At 36.7% G+C, this 15,313-nt stretch overlaps 1 long non-coding RNA gene and 1 pseudogene across 2 annotated transcripts in view; one reads left to right on the plus strand and one right to left on the minus strand.

Moving 5' to 3' along the window:
* LOC143203748 (uncharacterized) overlaps positions 1-15,313 on the minus strand; it is a 175,278-nt gene that overhangs the window by 33,374 nt on the left and 126,591 nt on the right. The gene's annotated exons all lie outside the window — the stretch shown is intronic.
* On the plus strand, positions 14,731-14,831 carry LOC143204364 (uncharacterized; annotated as a pseudogene).

The raw sequence follows: 15,313 nt of genomic DNA on the forward strand, positions 1-15,313 counted from the left end.
GTCGCAAATGGCCTAATATGGTTGTTCCGTTCAATTGACCGACTGGCTGTAAGCGACATTCTTAGTGTAAGTTTTATTGTCAATTTCTTTGGTTATCTCTTTATATCGATTTCAATGTAGGTCGATTCAAAGAGCTTTTTTACGTTCGTGGATGTTATATGCTTGGCTCGGTAGAAAAAAATTGGTATCGTGACAAATGCAATGAGAGATGCCTATTTGCTGTACTCTGATTTCGTTGTAGTAAACACTAACAAGCCATGGGTGCCGATACTGTTTACTAACTCACTGAGTATATTCAACAAGCAGTCACTTGGTGAATATAGATACATTTCATTTTCTATAACATAAGGTCAATGCTACTTTTGCCTGATGAGTGTCGTCGGTATAAAGGCAATAAAATGGTACAGTATAAGTAACCTGACGTATCATCAGCGTCGAAGTCAATTCCAAGCACGGGATTAATACATCAATATGTATTTCTCAAATTAGATTAAAACTAATCTACTTAAGCTAAAGTTAAAAATACACCTATACACTAAACCAATTCGTGAGGTTTGGTTCGCTTCAATCATCTGATTTCTTGCGTATCGTCCAGTAGCTGTGATTTAGCAAATTTATTTCAACTTTTAGGGCGAAATCTTAGATCATTATTCCTGCATTAATCCTGTATTAATTTGGTTCCGAGATCATGGCGCTGTTCTTCGTTCGTTACATAACGATAACCATTGGTAATTAATCGTAGATCTTTGTTTTGGGAGAGTTAGAATTCTAGTTGGTTTGACGTTTTAATGCAACCCGATATTTGCACCGCATAGCTAGAAATTGGCTTCATGATTGATTGATAAACCAATCTCTTTGATTTTAGCTCAAGTTGACAGTATCTGCCGACTAACCAGTACAGTTGCTTGACATTTGAGTCTAACCTACTCTGCTTTTTATCTCACATGATGTTTCTAGTTTCTCGAGATCCAGATATATTCCAAATTATTTAGCAGATTCTGCTTGAGGTATCGGGCATGCGTCATGTGATATCATTAAGTTTTTGTTAATTCGCTGCAACGCAAAATTTACATGGACAGATTTGGAGCTATTAATCTGTATTTTCCAGTTTTTCTAATCTATTTGTAGGTCTTCTTGCCCCTACTTGTACTTGTTCTATAGCTTTAGACAAATGTTCCAAGTACAGTTTTTTTCAGAGAGATCAGAAATATAGAGTAGATATAGAAATGATCCCAAGACATTATCTTGTGAAACTCCAGCCGAAATAGGTTGAATAGAAAATAAGTGTTGAGAATACCCCTTCATGCGTAACTCCTTTCCAAAACATATAATTCCAGCAGACGACAGTAATTTTGCGGTAGCAATATGCTTCTTTTGTTGATAAATGCCAAATGCTACACCCGGCTTGTGAGATATCCGGGAATATTGCAGCGCATTATTGCTTTTCTTCAAATGCTTTTTTAACAAACGGTATTACTCCATGCACTCTGTGGTCGATTGTCGTATGGTGATTCTGAAATCTAAACTGGAAATACGGTATTTCTATAAATGATTTAATGCGATTTGGCACCAGTTTTTCAATTAATTTTGATATCGCAGGTAAGCGCACGTATCGCAGTTTCAAGAATAAATATTCGAGCAACCTTAAGACATTCCGGAACATGGTACAATCTTAAACAGGCATTGGATATATATGTCAACATTATTATTGCATTTTGTGGCAGTTCTTTTAACCCAGGTGAAATATCATCAAATCTCTCCGACTGTTGACCAGTACCACAGTAACGTATCGAATTTTATAGACCGGTTTGGTTCTATGTTCGGACGCATCAGACATTTTTCTATTTCTCTTTAACTAGCTTATTAATAAAATGAGAAGAAAAAATATGCCCGAGTTTGAAACGAATATTAAGTTATTACAAACTGAATTGCACAATACAATCGACAGCCTTCATTGGCTCTTTTATTGGACGGACTATATATGTTGCCGCTAATAGTAAAAAGACAGTAATTTATTAACAAAAATGCTTTAACGCCTAAACTAATCTTAGAAACTCTTTTCCCACACTGATTGACGCTTCTATCACAAATTTAGCCCCAAACATTATAAAAATATTTTATTTCCAAATTATGGTTTCTGAATTCATCAGAGGCTGTTTTCCGTCACATTAGAATGTTGGCCGAATGAATTGATTGATGATGAGGGAAAATCAATCGATGAATGTATCACTGTTATACCATCATAATTTTTTCCACGTGTTATCGAAAATGATATCTGATTAAGATATATTGTACCGTTTTTTTAATAAATGCCATTTTGAAGAAAAATTGACTAGAATACACGCATCACCTAATACAAATTCTTAAAGACTAATTAATATCTAAAAATAACGTAGTTAATTGTTTACGTCCATAGCTCCATCGCCGGTCTGATGCACTGCGCCGGTTATTTTTACGCGAGAAACGTTAAAACGGAACCGGCGGCAATATAGTCGACGGCCTCCAGCCCACCTAATCCCGTTTAATCCCAGCGACGGCCATGCCGCTGGACCGGACCGTATAAAAAGCAATTACCGGCGCCCAGATGTCAAAATCGTAAGCCCTCCTGACCGATACGCTACCCCAAGTGACCGGGGTACGTCCTCCCTCCTCCTCCACTGCCACCGCCACCCTCGCCACTTCGAACGTACGTTCCGCGTCCAAGGACGGGTCCCTCTCTCACGTACGTGTTCCCTTCCGCTATCGCCCGACCCAGTTTCCTCGGCCATAAATCACCACCGGAACGATAGAAACAGATATTTATCAATATTAATGATCCGATTCGATAATCTCGAGGGCTAACTTCGTCCCGAATGGGTAACGCGTCCTCGTCGGCTGGAGATGGAGTGCGTTTCGGTGAACTGGGCCCGCGTCAAGCCGTCGCTGATGCGCCAACTTTGCTTAGTCCTCGCTTTAAGAGACATATTTAGTCCGTAATTTATTATAAGACGCTTGTCATTTCCAATTTCGCGATGATATTTACGCAATCTACATTATAATTAATTTTCGGCGATAATAAATCACGGGTTTAATAGTTAACCGATACTAGTGTCGCATGAGTTTCTTTATTGTTAGTTGTTATTCGGCCTTGGAGTTGGTTGTTATTAATACCAAAACTGTGTTCAAGAGAGTACAATAAGCTGTTTACGATTATTTTTCTTTAAGTCGCTAGTACTGTCTTAACTGCATTTCGTAAACATTATACAAGTTTACAAATTCGGGTCAACTTTTAGATCCGATGAGAACGATTATTTAAGTTATTTGATGGTCTGACCTCAGATCTTCAATCTGAGAACGGAAACGAGACAATGGGGGTCCCCTCTTGCCATAATATTTGTTAGAGAGATAAGCATTTTTACTACTAAACGTTAGGTTGCTGCGTTTTTTATCCAAGTTATTTATTAGCGTGATGCCGCTTCAGTGAATATTAGAAAGGGCACGGTCACTGAAATATCTTGAAGTGGAAGATATAGTCTTGGATTCATCAAAAAGAAATCGTCCATATACGAAACAGGTAACGAATCAAGATCAGCTTGATCAGAGATCAAGTATATGAAATATATAAAAAGAGGGAGTAGTTTGTAGCGACCTTGAGGCATATCGTATTTTATATCGTGGAATAATGGTCTACAAAATACCCAGAAATATAATCCCAGATGTTGAACATGGGCGGGGTGTCCGCAGCGCCAACTAAAACACGATGACGAATAGCCGACAACCCCGAGATGTTTATCTGGGAGATTGTTGAAGGTTATCATCATCGACCATCGTTCAGTTCAGACTTGCCATCATCGTTTTCTCAAGTCTCGTTTACAGGCAAACCCAGCGCCGATACATTTATCACTTGTATTTTCCACATTTTTATATTACATCAATAAATAACTATTCACCGAACCATATAACATACCCTAAAGTGGTGACACCGACGTGATCTTTCGCAAAATTGGGATTGCACTCTTGGAGGGATGTACAACATCCCTTCATACACTCTTGGGTAGTTATAGGATTAAAATGATGTAAAGAACCCCCCAAGAGGACTAAGGGAACACCCATTCATAATAATATGATAAATAGTGTTAAGACAATAAAAGTTGCTGGAAAAAGGGAAACATTAAAATAATTATATGAGAGGAAAGATTCTTTACGTTACTTGATGCTCTTATCTCAGATATTCAATCTGTGTGTCAGATTGGGTCTAGTTTATGAGGCATTATTTGTGAGGCTTCCTAAGGCATTAAGTACCCCCAATAAGTGGTCACCAATACCAATTTCAATTAAAGAGAACATAAAAATAATGTCAATGCTACTTTTGCCCGATGACTGTCTTCGATATAAATGCAATAAAATAGCACAATATGAATATCCTGACGTATCATCAGTGTCAGTTCCACATACAGACAGTGTTCCATTGCCAACTCGTCCGGGTGCAAGTGCAAAAAGTGCCTTAAGAACTTTGTCTTCATCACTGGCGACCAATGAAAGCGATTTCCTTATTGAACAAGATCATTCAATTTCGTAAACTGACTTGTTTGATTCGCGATTCGAATTTGTCGATACAAAAAACAGAGCTACTTACATCGCGGTTGTAGGAATGGAAGATTCTTGACTGTGAAATACAAGCCACTGTATGTAGAAATAGAAATCGCGTGATTTTACCTTTCCTCAAAAAAGAAAATTGCGTGTGTTTCTGCAACGATATGACAATGATAATCAATATTAATACATTTGCATATTTGTTACAGGTTATTGGTCAACGGTTGAGATTCAATTTGAGTTTGCAATATTTTACTATTTTATGTGTCTGTAGGACAGCCGCCCAGTTGATCATCATTATATGAGAAAGGTGTGGTCCAATAGTACCCATTATGAGCTATGATAAAAAAATTTGTCCTCTGTACCACTTGGGAACCTACGGGATCTGTTATGTCCACTTCTTCCCACTAAATTTAACCTTATTAAGAACTTTGACAATGCGCTCAATTGCGAACCGGCTTTCCAGTACTTACGCAAGTTACTCCAAAACTGTCATATGTAAAAATTCAAAAACGATATAGAAACGAAATGGCTGACGGTAAGTTTAGAAAATGTTTAAGACCCGATGAAGGGTTGCTCACAATTTTCTCCATAAAAACAAATCACTGAACTACAAGCCTGTTATTGACAAATATCGCCGAGCCTTTCACCGGCTTTGACAAGGACTTTGTTACAAAGGCGTCCTGAGCAATTACTGCTGAACACTAATGTATCAAACAGATCCAAAGCAGTATAAAAGATCTGGTTCAACCTCTAATTTATATTTTTGATTCAATAAATATGATGATCATGTATGATGAATTTATTTAATACTAGCGACCCGCCCCGGCTTCGCACAGGTGCAATGCTGATACTAAATTAAATACACTACAGAAAAAATATGAACGTTGTATATAAAAACATAGCGGCCCGCTCCGGCTTTGCACGGGCATAAAATATGTATGCCTATGTCACTCAATGATTAAAATCGATCCAGTATTTTTGGTTCATTCATTACTGCCCTTGGCTTGCACGCATTAAATTTGGAGTGAAACAATTCCTCTTCCCCTATACTTACTATGAAGATTTCCTGCTATCTTTGGAATATCTAAATTCATACAATTTTTATTACATTACACATTTTTAAACGCAAATTTTAAATTTGTAATATCTCCGAAAATATTTGTTTAATTTACATGCTGTAAGGAACCATATTGATCTATATTAATTGCACACTGTATTTAAGGTACTTAATTCGATAAGGATTAATGCCGTATTGCTTAAAATAGCTTCGTAAATAAGCCATTTTCTCACGTAAAAAATAAACAATAAAAATGGTTAATGTGGGTTATCCCTAAAAGATAAACATATACCATCGCGGACTTTTTTGTAGACCTTTTTATGGTGTACAATACTGTAGAACATTAATTTGATCTAACTCGTAGGGTTAGGCAGCGTTTTTGCTAATTGCTAAATAAGCCTAAAAAAATAGGTTAATTTACGACATCACGTTAGAAACCTCTAAAATTAGCAATGTTTCCTTAGTATATTATGCATGTATTATACATATAAACATTCCTCTTGAATCACTCTATCTATTGAAAAAAACCGCATCAAAAACCGTTGCGTAGTTTTAAAGATTTAAGCGCACATAGGGATATAGGGACAGAAAAGGTGACTTTGTTTTATACTATGTAGTGATTTCCAAAACTAAAACAAATGTTTAAATATGGGCTGCAAATTTGAACTCAGTCCCCTAATTTACCTTAAAAAAACCTTTTAATTTATATCTTATAAGATTTGGTTACTCCGACCTAAAACCATATAAATATGCTTATGATTAATGATTTGGTAATTGAACATTCGAATATATCTCCGCTGGACATTCCCAGGACATTGTTTTAGTACCACTCTTATATCAGTTTAACACTTACGATATCCCACAACAAAAGAAACAGTACTTTGAATATTTATTGACGATACAGCAGTTATGTTTAGAGTTATGGATTAGAACTTAAACCAGGAGAACCACCACTCTCTAGTTCTTATTAATGTTTAAAATGTTGCAAATTTGGATTCAGCCCAATAATTTACCGTAGAAAACTTTTTAGTTTATACCCTTAAGAATTTCGTTTTAATTTACATATTTTATTTTATATTATAACATTTTTTTTATGTTAAAAATCTAAGTTTAATTATTTTTTTGCTTCTTAGCGAGTTGCTTATTTATTTTTTAAAGTCTGTTCAATTTTTTGTAATTTTTTTATATTTCTCTTTTTAGTGTTTGATATTTACTCAATAAACTAAGTAGTTATTTTAATTAGTATTATAATGGGTAGATATATAGATAGACAATAAAGAAACAATGATTTAAAATAAGGAACGTCTCAGGCCCCGGGGTTCGCTACCTAGTCTAGGTGATTTTACAAATGTTGTAACCAAACTAGAGCAATAAAACGTTGTTGCAAATATCGGCAATCGAACACGCGTCGTGCACATATGAGCTAATTGCTCTAACCATTACAACGGCATCCATACATCCATGACATACTATAACCGTTACACCATAGAAAGAGTTGCCTGCGATATTTCTACGACTCCCCATATGATATGGTTAGTACTTAATAAGCAAACTAAATGGTTCTTACACTGAACTACTTTTTTCCGATTTTCCATTATATCACTTCAACAAGAACATTATACCCAAATATCTGATTATTTTAGATAAAAAAATATGTGAAAACTTTGTCGATGCCTTCGATATTTGAGAATTTCCCTCGATATCCCCCCTACCCACATATGATCCTGACTTATATTCAATGGGACTAACTCGGAATTTTACAAAACGGTAACTGACGGAGAATCGCCCAACATACATTAAAATTAGCCGAACATAGGAACCTCCTCCTTTTTCGAAGTGTGGTAAAAAGAAAATAATCTATCAAAGGCAGCATGCGAAAACCTGTCCTATATTTGCTATATACCAGTGTCATTGAAAATAATTCGTAAGATAAGGTAGTTTTAGCAGTAGACAACAACCAAAATGCGTTTATAAATAAAATGCAGACTCCGTATAATTACCAATAAAATTAAATAAGCTGAAATATAATAAGCTTTACCAAGAGAAGACTAAACAACTCACTGTACCATGTGAAAATGGATTTAAGTATTTAATTTTATAATAAAATAAAATATGAACAGTTGTTCTTCTTGAAAGGAAATTCATACCAATTCCTAATATTTTCATGTACACACAAGTAGTTAAATCAAATAGGCTAGAGGGTACAAAATTGTTGAGTTGCGACAGCAGACAACAATGATTGGCAGTATCCATGGTAATGATAACATACAAAAAACATGGAAAAACATCATCGGAGAAGAGGAAGAGTGGGCGAAGCTTACAGTTAACTAAGAGAGACCGACGAAGGTTAAGAAGGGTTGTTTCAATTACAGCTTGATGTCAGTTAGTTAGAAGAGAAACCTATCGAGGGAACTTATGTCATACTACTTGAGAGGAAAGGGTGTATCTTGAGAGAACAAAACAATAATTTATCAATGAATGAACTACAGTTATAACATGTCAGTCCCCGGGCTGACACATAGATGACGCTACTAGAATTAAATCCATATATTTCTTAGTTATCCCTAATCTTCAAATTAGGATCGGATCATTAATTTGTGAATTATAGCATTTTGAGTGAAGCAACTTTTGTTGTGAAAAAGTTGAATTGTGAAAAAAAATTGATAAAAAGGAATTTCGGGTGTTGATAAAATATTGCTTTTTGAAGTGAAAAAAATACAGTTGAAGCAAAAACTTGGCTTGATGCCGAGATTCCGAACACTGCCCCAAGAAAATCAAATATCAAGGATTGGTATGCTATGTTTAGACGTGGTGAAATGAGCATCGAGGACGGTGAACACACTGGACACCCAAAAGAGGTTGTTACCAACGAAAACATTTAAAAAATTGAATGAAATGAAAATGACAGTATATTGAAATTGAATGAAATAGCAGACACTCTAAAGATATGAACTGAATGTGTACATCATATCATACACGAATATTTGGTTATAAGAAAGCTCTGTGCAAAGTGAGTGTCGCGAGTTCAATTTTGACTAAAACCAACGACGAGTCGATGATTCGGAGCAGTGTTTGAAGATATTCAAGCATGATAAACCCGAATTTTGCATCGATATGTGATAATGGATGAAACATGGCTCCATCATTTTACTCCGAAGTCCAATCGACAGTCATCCGAGTGGACTGCTCAGGATGAACCCGTTCCAAAGCGTGGAAAAACGCAACAGTCGGCTGGCAAGGTTATGGCGTCTGTATTTTGGGATGCGCATGGAATAATTTTTAATGGCAACGTTGAAAAAGGAAGGACCAATCAACAGCGACTATTACGCAGCGTTATTGGATCATTTGAAGGCCAAAATTGGCGAAAAACGGCCGCATTTGAAGAAAAAAAGTGCTGCTTCACCAAGGTAATGCACCGTGTCCCAAGTCAGTGGACACGATGGCAAAAATCCATGAATTAGGCTTCAAATTGCTTCCTCATCCACCGTATTCTCTAGATCTGGCCCCCAGCAACTATTCCCTGTTCTCAGATTTCAAAAGAATGCACGATGGGAAGAAATTTTCGTCGAATGAAGAGGTGATCGCCGAATCTGAGGCCTATTTTGAAGCAAAGTATAGAAAAGTTTGAGGGTCACTATAATCAGTGTATAACCCTCGAAGGGAATTATGTTGGATAAAAAAAGTAATTTTGCCAAAAAATGTGTTTTTTCTATGGTAGGCCGGGGACTTCTCAATTGACCTGTTAGTTAAATCAAATAGGCTAGAGGGTACAAAATTGTTGAGTTGCGACAGCGGACAACAATGATTGGCAGTATCCATGGTAATGATAACATACAAAAAACATGGAAAAACATCATCGGAGAAGAGGAATAGTGGGCGAAGCTTACAGTTAACTAAGAGAGACCGACGAATCTTAAGAAGGGTTGTTTCCATTACACAACTTGATGTCAGTTAGTTAGGAGAGAAACCTATCGAGGGAACTTGTGTTATACTACTTGAGAGAAAAAGGTGTATGCTGAGAGAACTGAACTATAATTTATCAATGAATGAACTACAGTTTATAGAAATTAACTTCAATTAAAACGATTAAATATTAAGGGAAACCAAACTAATCTAAATATGGATATAACATGTAGATGCAACGAAACGTATGTAAATTACTAGTTCTTAAAAAATTACTGAATCTTATTTATGGATAAAATTACTATAAACATCTGCTAATGAGCCGAAATACGAAATGGGGGACACCACCCGACAAAAACGCGATTCTCCGCCACGCCGTTTATTGATGCGGCTCCAAGACCGTCTCCCCCACCCCCACGTCTAATTAAAACAGCCGATTAACACTTAGATTGTGACGGTTTCGTCGTCGTTTTTCATCCAGACCCGCAAAGGGTTCCCTCCCCCGACAAACCGATTTATTCAAATGGTGGAAGCGCGAGCTGGGTGCAGGAGGCAGGGGGCAGGAGCGGCGGTCGGTTGAAGGTTGGCCCGAGGCCATCGTTGTCGCATAATTGTTTCGAGCCCTCTCTTCTCCGGACTCTGATATCTCAATTTCGGCCGGGGATCCTTTTCAAATCTTTCTTTGACTTTGAGGACTCGACACCATGAATTATTCAGCGACCAGTTTTTTCGTGCCCGGGATGAAGGGGGGAGAGGTGTTTGGGGGTGAGGCGCGCGCGCTATTTTCATACGACACGATTAACACCCCTCGATTCTTTGAAGCTGCGGTTCGGCGTTTTTTCTTTCTCGCCGGCTCGGGCTTTATTGAAATGTGAAGATTTGTTTTACCGGGACGAGAGAATGCCGGCCTTATCGTTGTATGTTAAAATGTAAGAGTGTCGGTTGAGGAAGAGGGCTGATTCATGAATTTTTTCGTGTTATTTTTCCGTCTTGCTCGCGATTTCGTAATCCGGGTCGGAAAGTTCGAATGCCGGGAGGTTCGGTCTATAGAATTAGATTTTTATTGACGATTCATGGGTGTATTTTGGAAGCTGGAAAATACGATGCGACATAAAAATAATAAAAAACCTTGCGTCCGCATTTGCAATATGTTAATCTAGTCCCTTAAAATAATAACCTGTTTCTGTTAAATTAATCAAAAGATACATTTTGAAAACAATAATTAATGCTAAAAGATACAACGTATAATCTATTCGAAATAAGAGTGAACTCACGTCATAACTATGTCGAATATATTGTCCCACTGCAGTTTATAAATTCATTTTAATACCAGATAATATTTTCCGTTCCGATTTATTCTAGTTAAAAAGAGAAACAATGCTGTCTAATGCATTCGAACATGTTATCAAATCCAGCTCACAAAATTTGCCTACTTGTCAAACGTCTTCAAAATTCTTCAAAACATTAGTGATAATAAGTACAGGTTATATAACGGCAAACGTTGTTTCAGCGTTTCGTTTGTTAATATAGATTTCATATCGTTGATTATTATTGCTGTGATTCAAAAAGGCCGAAGCCATTAGATAATCAAGAAACAAGAACCAAGAACAAGAAGTCATATAAACAGATTGAGTCTCAAATCAATTATTTCGATTAGGAACGAGATAATGGAAACACCCTCTTGCCAGTAAAATGCGTTAGTAAAATTAGATTCTTCTTCATAGACTTTGAGACTTTGCTTTTAAAGAACACAAATTTTAAACATATACAATAAAGTCATGGAAAATCTGTTATTTTAAATTGTCTATTTATAGAATGTCAATATTTCAAATTAGAACACGAAATAGAGGCAATGCAAACACAACAAAGATTGATGGAAAATGGTAAACTTTAGAATAACATTTGATTAGATTTTGTTAGTCATAATAATAATTAATAATTCATTGTCTATGTAACAGGTCAATTGAAGTCCCAGGCCTAGTAAAACACATTTTTTGCTAAAATTAGCTCTTTTTATTCAACATAATTCCCTTCAAGGGTGATACACTGATTATAGCGACCCCCCAACTTTTCGATAACATTTCTCTAGTATAATTTGTCCTTTGCATCAAAGTAGGCCTCAATTTCGGCGATTACCTCTTCATTTGACGAAAATTTCTCCCAGTCAATATTCTTTTGAGATCTGAGAACAGAAAATAGTCGTTGGGGGCCAGATCTGGAAAATACGGTGGATGAGGAAGCAAGTCGAAGCACATTTCATGGATTTTTGCAGTCCACTCGGATGACTGTCGATTGGACTTCGGAGTGAAATGATGAAGCCATGTTTCATCCATTGTCACATATCGACGCAAAAACTCGGATTTATTACGCTTGATCATCTTCAAACACTGCTCCGAATCATCAACACGTCGTTGTTTTTGGTCAAAAGTGGGCTCGCGCGGCACCCACTTTGCACATAGCTTTCTGACACCCAAATATTCGTGAATGATATGATGTACACGTTCAGTTAATATATTCAGAGTGCTATTTCATTCAACTTCGGTTTTCGTCGGTAACAACCACTTTTGGGCGTCCATGGCGTTCACCGTCATTGGTGCTCATTTCACCACGTCTAAACATAGCATACCAATCCTTGTTGATTGATTTTCCTTAGGCAGTGTCCGGAAACTCGGAATCAAGTTTTTGCTTCAACTGTATTTTTTCCCTTGAAAAAACAATATTTTATCAACACGCGAAATTCATTTTTATCCATTTTCTTCACAACAAGAAAAGTTGCTTCACTCAAAATGTTATAATTCACAAACTAATGGTCCGATAGCTGTCAAATTTAGATCATGTTAAAGAGTGAATTATATTAAATTATTACTCGGTAAATATAAAAGAAGTGTTTAAGAAATATGCTTAAAAAACATAGTGATAATAATAATCAGATGGCTGAACAATATGGCCACAAAATATTACGTCTTGAATAAATTAAATTGATGTGGGGTGTGGCAAAGGATTACTGCAATGGACATGCAGGTCGGGAAGGATATACAAGCAGGAACTATCTAAATATGTAGAAAAAAAACGTTGTCTATAATAACATCAGCGATTTGGATGAATTCCGTCATTAGTTTGGCAGAAAAATTAACAAATGATATAATTGTGAATAAGTGTTAGATATATTGGAAATTAACATCTTAGTTATTGACTTGAATGGCGACTTATAAAGCAACAGGGGCTGTTGCGCGTATCTTTCTTCCCGAATGTAATGGAATAACCAGGTAAAACTTAAAATGACCTTATTCAGTAAACTTAAACTACAATGAAACAGAGGGTTGTAATAATAAGCAGTGACAACCTTCACACTGACACAGTGGTACCAAGTGTGTGCGAAATTTATGTGTATTTAATTATGTAGAGACTGTATGTAAAGGCTATATATGAAGATTGTGTGAAGATTCTATAAAGATGTTGTGCACGGTGTATGAACATTGAATATATATTGAATGAAGATTGTATGTAGATATAGTAGCTAATAATAATTAATAATAAGGCAAAACTTAAATTTGATGCCGCAATACTGTATTATAAATTCTGAAGATGTACATTGATTATTTTATTGGAAGGGATATATCCAATTTACTGAAACTAGTGCTTTTTAATTACCTTATTATTTTAAAAATTTGAAAGAAAGTGACTGTATATAACTCAAAATTAATTTACATTCCGACAATCAGTCAAAAAAATTTACAAATAGACGAAAGATTGGAAAATTCAACTTAAAAGCTCCAAATCGGTCCACGTTAATTTTGCACTGCGGCGAAATATTAAAAAATTTAATTATATCACACAATGGATGCCCGATTCCACAAGCAGAATTAGCTAAATACGTTGGAATCCATCTGGGCGGGAGACTAAATTTGAAACATCATGTTAGACAAGAAGCAAAACACATTAGAACCAAAATAAAACAATTATACTGGTTAGGCGGAAGATACTTTCAACTTGATCTAAAATCAAAAAGATTGTTTTATAAGACAATTATAAAGCAACTTTCGACCTATGTAGTGCAAATATGGGGTTGAACTAAAAATACAAATCAAGTAGTCACACATCGCTGTCAAAATATGGTTCTTCGATTGATTACCAATGACTATCGCTACGTAACCAACGAAGAACTGCACGATGACGTGGAAATCGAATTGACTTGCGAAGTTATCCAAGATTTCGCCTTGAAACACGAAAGAAGATTACTAAATCATACTAACGTGGAAGAAATGCAACTGCTGGACAGCGCGCAGAGTGTCAGGAGATTGATGCGAAAGTATATAACTTTAGTGTAAACTATAGCTATGAGTTATTATAATTTTATAATTGAGGAATACATATTGATGTATTTTATCGCACTCGTCTTGCTTATGAATTAATCCAAGTACAAATGAAAAGTAGTAATAAATTAATTTATAATTAAGATTGTACTAAGCGTATCTAATGAAGATGTTATAAAAAAATCCTGCTATATAATATGAGATAATGTGTAGTTATTAAGATTATCCTTTATAACATCAACGATTATAATAAATAAACAGCTGATGTTACGTACTAAAAGGATTAAAACTAAAAAGCCCTGAAGTCTCCTCAACAAGCTGATTCTGTCTGAAGCACTAGTCAACGAGACTGCCATTAACACCCATCGAACCGGATACGAACACGCTTCATATTCGCCATCGAGTGGCAATTATCGAAACGTTTAAAATTAAAGTCACGGGGTGCGTTAGTGTCTTATCGCTCCCGCGGGCGACCCCAACGCCCCCCACGTCCTCCTTCGCCTCCTCCCTCGCCCTCCGGCTCGCCGTACGAGCGGGGATAGAAATTCACGCCCAGTAGAATATGCGTAACGCGTTTGCCTAATGTTTCGGAAGTCATTGAGCGCAGAAACGCGGACAGATTGAGGGGGTAGAACGAGGAGAGGAATCGCGATTCGGGTTACGACTTCAACTGTTTAGCGTGAAAGTTATCGGGAATTTGGCGCGGAAACGGCGGGGCTTCGGCAAGCAGATTTTCACTTTACGTGGTCCCTTGAGCGGATAAATCATTGGAACGATCAACCCCAGCACGTATTACCCTGTAATGGTTAAATTGATTTTTTTATTGTATATGTAATATATTGCCTGAGTTCAAATACCCTAGTCTAATTAATATACACTGTACTTGCTTCGGCGATAAAAATCCTATAATTGGAATCCAGAGAAGAACAGAATGGCCCCTGCGCAAGGATGACACGCAAAATCTTGAAGCATTCCACATTTCTATAATATAACGAATATACCATCATGGCAGTTCTGATATGCACCTATATACCTTTCTGCAGCGAAACGGCTCTTCCTGCAGATACTTGAGGAAATCCACGGGAACCATGTCGCCATTTACATGGATGGTTCGAAGCGGGATGACTTTGTGGGCGTTGCCTATGCCTCAGATTTGTTCAAGGACTTTCTCCTCTGACTAACGTCTTCTCTGCAGATGTGCTGGCAATCTGAAAGGCCCTATCTACTTTGGAAAAATCATCAGTGACCGGGTTAGTACTGATAATATTAGACTCTGCGAGTTCCTTGAAAAGCCTGAGGTCAGCAAGAACAATCCATCTACTGGTTAAACATATTAGGGGGCTGTAACAATACTGTAAAAGAAGGACTCGAACAGCCAGAAGGTGCTGTATTGCAGAGACGATGTTAAAAGTATATGAAAGGCCTTTATAGACAATTGGATCAACTGAATTGGGACCTTCATTTG

Source organism: Rhynchophorus ferrugineus, unplaced genomic scaffold, assembly GCF_030347505.1.
Source record: "Rhynchophorus ferrugineus isolate W39M unplaced genomic scaffold, kcgeb_rfMv2 rfM10, whole genome shotgun sequence".
NCBI lineage: Eukaryota > Metazoa > Arthropoda > Insecta > Coleoptera > Curculionidae > Rhynchophorus > Rhynchophorus ferrugineus.